Genomic DNA, 5000 nt, shown 5'->3' with positions numbered 1-5000 from the left:
AGCTTGCTTGTCATGACGGACGGCTGGCTAGAGTTTCCTCGGCTGAATTCTAAACCTAGCTCTTCTGGAACTCTGTTGCCATGGTGAGGAGGCTCAGGTCCCACTCACCTGTCAGGTGAATGGAGCACTTTAGCCCAATGGTGCCATTGAAACAGCCTATTCACACACACACACACACACACACTCAGACTGACTGCTCAAAGAGCGACGAGGCGCCTGGCGAAAGGGAAGTCACACACACGCGCGCACACACACACACACACACACACACACACACACACACACAAGCGCTCTCTCGACAGCCCATTGGCGTTGAGACAGGCTGTTATGACTCTCCTGTCGAGAGCTATTGTCAGCATCTCCCTGTCTCTCCGTGGCTGCTTGCTTCATGATAAAAGTGCAGGCTGTTCACAGCCATTACAGCGTACAGTCAGACAGCAGCCCGGGAAAGGCACTCAGCCCAGCACATATCATCTGGCACAACGCCAAGTAGAGCACAGAGAGAAGGAGGATGAATATACAGACCACAGGTCTCTCTCTCTCTGTGTGTGTGTGTGTGTGTGTGTGTGTGTGTGTGTGTGTGTGTGTGTGTGTGTGTGCTGTGTATTGGATTAGTTTAGCGAAGCTTATTGTGGGGCCAGTCAACATGACCAAGAAATAAAAACTTGACACCTGATACACCATCCCCTATCTATTTTTCCATCCATCCATCCATCCATCCATCAGTGTGTGAACACTATCCCTCTCAGGCAATAAGGTTGCTGCTGGTAGCAGGTTCATCATCATTAGTGGAAATGAGCCAACACACGATGGGCTAAGTCAGGTGTGTGTGTGTGTGTGTGTGTGTGTAATGATCCTAAAAGCCTCTAAAATGACGGTGATTGCTGTGTGCACCTCTTGGGTCTGGGGAGAGCGGTTGGGTTTCGGCAGGCTGCACTTAAAACAGCAAAAACACATCGATCCAGGGGCAACTCCTGCCCCCCAACTAATCCCCCCGCCAGGGCTACGCTTCTCATGTTTCAGTTCGAGAGAGAAAGAGGGAGGGTGGGGAGAGAGAGAGAGAGAGAGAGAGAGAGAGAGAGAGAGAGAGAGAGAGAGTAATGAAAATAAGTAATGTGCTACTGAGCAGGTTGTGAAAGCAGAATATTGGGATCAGGAGGCTTGTTTTTGTTTGGAGGAGACAGAGTCTTTGTGTTGGCCATCTCCTCCAATAAAATGAACGTGTTTATAACTGCTTCAGATTCATTCCAACCTGGCAGCCCATGTTCCACTTCCAGAACCCTCTCCATCTGTCACACTCTACCCTGCGGATACAAGCCTCTCCTGCTGTTAGCTACAGTAGGGTAATGATGAATAAAGTCTAAATCTATAAACACATTGGCCTTAAATTAAACAGTGTCTGTTGTAAAAGCCTCTGTTTTAGAGTAAATGAGTAATTAAGAGCTCCTTAGTCAAGATTAGAGGATTTCTGACATGAAAGTCCTGATTAGATTCCTGAGCAAGTTGTAATTGGGACCTGACGTAAAAGCAGCGTCAACAGAAAAAAAAGACATCAGAAAGGCAGCTCTATAGAAGGGGACGAGAAGACGTCACTGTTCTCAAATCAGTCTTTGAGTCTTCTGCCAACCCTCAGATGAGCCCAAGCTAAAGCGGGCGCCGTTTTTATAGGTTTCCCACGCTGGCGTAAGGGAGAAAATTACAACTTTACAGAAAGGGTCTCATCTCGGGAAGCGACGGCACCGGTCATCGGCCCCAGCGGCGCTGTGTGGGCAGCTTTCTGTCAAATAAACTCTCTCCTCTCCTCTTTCATTGGGAGTCAAGTCCACTCCTCTCCTGTGGTCAGAGAAAACACTCGCAACCCCCCACGGCATCCCACATCAGAGACAGACAGGGCTGGGACAGCAGAGGGCAGAGAGGAGGGACAATGCAGACAGGTCTCACCCTCTGTCCACACACGGGCCTGGACGCTGCCAGCCAGCAGCTTCATTTAAAGCAGTGCCCTGTGGGTTCCGTGGGTCTGGGGTGTGGAGAGAACACAGAGGCAGCTCAGAGGTGAGACTGGCGCTCTCCTAAAACTCCTATTTAAAACCGCACAAAATAGTGCACTGTGGAAAAGATTCATCAAAGCTTTGTTTGTGTGTGTGTGTGTGTGTGTGTGTGTGTGTGTGTGTGAGAGAGAGAGAGGAGAGGAGCATAGAGGAGAGATGAGGAGAAGAGCATAGAGGAGAGATGAGGAGAGGAGAGGAGAGGTACAGAAGGAAGAAGAGTGGATGGGACAGAAACACAAACACTCACACTGGCAGCTAGAATCATCTCTCTATTACATCACCTGTACATGTCCATGTGTCTAAATGTGTAGGTAAGTACATATATATATATGTGTATGTGTGTGTGTGTGTGTCCATGTATAAGACTAACACAGTCTGATCCCTGTGCTCCAGAACAAACACGTTCCAATGTGGAGTCTTCCCCAGCCCTGACAGGCCTCAACGTGAACTGCTGGTGAACCTTCCGGAAGACCAAAGGTCAGAGCACGTCCAAGACCAGAACGGAACTGACCCGACGCGCCTGAAGAGAGACCAGACTCTCAGAGATGGAACATTGTGTCACAGAACCATGGTTCCGGCTGTGGTCAGGGCAAGGGTTCTTTATTTCTGTCTAGCCCGGTTCCAAGCACACCTGATCTAAGTCTGTACTGACGAGGCTCTAAACTGGCTGCAAAACTGCACAACAGAATGATGTTGTGTCGCTCTATACACAGTAGAAAACTGCTGGGAAGACAAATATGTTTCGGCAATGTCTGCAGCAGGTATTGGGCTGGGGGTGGGGGGTATGGATGCCGATGTGTGTGTGTGTGTGTGTGTGTGTGTGTGTGTGTGTGTGTGGATGCCGATACCCACGGGGAGCCAGGGTCAAGTGTTACCTAAGGTCTCTCCATCCCACTCCACATCTCTCTCTCTCGGGTGTTTTTCTGAGCTACTGCTATGCTTCATGTGTAAAAAGTGGTGTGTAACTCTCTCTGTATTAGTGAAAAACACCAACTGATTTATCAGTCGATTCGGGGACAGATACAGCTGCAATCCCCACCAGAGTAGAGCTGCTGAGCCTGAAGAGTCAAACTAGCTGCACTAGACTGCAGCACTGTCATACCAGTTTATTTCAGGCACAGTTTTATCAGGGTCCAAAATGTACCTGAGACAAGAGCCACCTTTTATCCACTGAGCTGCTGTATAAATGTACCTGTGGGTGAAGAGCGGACACTTTGGAATGGGCTCGGCTGAGCGCTGTGAGAGGCGGAGATGAGAGACCAGAGCTCTGTCTGAGACGGACCTGCTAAGCTTCAAGAGGAGCGCTGACGGTGGAACACTCTCGGAGTGCTGGCAGCTGTGAACGGACTCCCTGTAACAGGTTTAACGATGTAACTGTGGGCCTTCTGTGATGACGAGACCCCTTAGACCCTGGCGCCGGCGGCCCATCAATCACGCCAGTGTCAGTGCCACAAAACAGGCACGCAGCTTCGTGCCAGGGAGGGACTTGACGGCGGCGTCGTTAACACATCAGCCTGGCGTCTCACTGAGGGTGAGATCACGAGCTAATCAGCACCGCAGTTTTATTTAGACTCCACATCAGGCCTCCACCCTGACAGCAGTCAGGAGCAATGTCAGAGCTTTGCTGGTTTTTTGCTTCAGAATACTTTTTACATGCAACTCCCAACACCCGCTGCTTAGACTATAAACCTATAACAAAAAGGATCACTTTGCTATAATTCAACCAGAGCCCACACATGGGCATAGTCAAGATCTTACAAATTGGCTTGTTTTTCTACAGGAAGCAGAGAGGGTTTTGTCTAGAAGGTGTGAAGCTCTGGATCTAAACATAGTGCTCCCCGTCAGAGTATTTCCACGGCAACCGCTTTCTCCTCTTAATGCCATATTAAGTCTATTGTCATTACGTTATCCTATAATAAGCACACATTCAGTAATATCATAGAGAGCATGATTATGAAGCATGGGGCATACGAGTATAGGGTGTTAATATTAAGGGATGTATTAATAAACAACACATTTCAGGATTAATGGCGATGGAGGTGGAACATTTTTCTACACTAATTCCTCATTAAGGTCTTATTGGAAATGGAGCCGCGTGCACCTCATTCATCCAGGGCAAAATGTCCTCAGGTAAAACACACACATGCAGACAAACACTCACACACATGCACACACACAGTCACACACACACACACACACACACACACACACACACACACACACACACACACACACACACACACACACACCATCTCTGTCTCTGTCTCTTACTCCCTTTCCCCACTCTCATACACACCCACACACGCGCACGCGCACACACACACAGGCATACACTTACACACACGCATACAACACAAACACTCTCACACACTATCTCTCATACACCCACTCTCTCTCCCCATCACTCTCCTTTAAATGGCACCCTCCTGTCGTGGCGTCTCTGGCTCTTTTCTGAAGCGATGGGAGATGACTGCCGCAAAGGTGAAGCTGCCAGTTCACGGTCAGGTAGCCCAGCCAGCGCCAAATGTCAACCTGCCCTGACCGGATCAGAGCCTGACCCATGGACCAGTGGGCCCAGACGGGTCTCTCCGAGGGGGTCCGCAGAGGTTTAGGCAGGTGAGGGGGTCAAGTGTGTGTATATGTGTGTGTGTGTGTGTGTGTGTGTGTGTGTGTGTGTGTGTGTGATTAGCTTCTCTTCTGGGCACATCTGGGGAGCATGAAGAAGGTGAGGCATTGAAACAGTGGAAGAAGAGGGGGAGATGACTCATATGTGTGTGTGTGTGTGTGTGTGTGTGTGTGTGTGTGTGTGTGTGTGTGTGTGTGTGTGTGTGTGTGTGAGAGAGAGAGAGAGTGTGTGTGTGTGTGTGTGTGAGAGAGAGATTATTTGATTATTCCATGTTTTTGTTTTTTCTTTGTTCTTAATGCTTTGCCAATATTGTAACCTGAACAGTC

General features: G+C 49.1%; 1 protein-coding gene across 5 annotated transcripts in view; it reads right to left on the bottom strand.

Moving 5' to 3' along the window:
• LOC125286239 (SH2 domain-containing adapter protein F-like) overlaps positions 1 to 5000 on the bottom strand; it is a 125632-nt gene that overhangs the window by 6928 nt on the left and 113704 nt on the right. The window lies entirely within an intron of this gene.

This window comes from Alosa alosa, chromosome 21 (genome assembly GCF_017589495.1).
Source record: "Alosa alosa isolate M-15738 ecotype Scorff River chromosome 21, AALO_Geno_1.1, whole genome shotgun sequence".
Taxonomy (NCBI): Eukaryota; Metazoa; Chordata; class Actinopteri; order Clupeiformes; family Clupeidae; genus Alosa; species Alosa alosa.
This window is presented reverse-complemented; position numbering and strand designations above follow the sequence as displayed.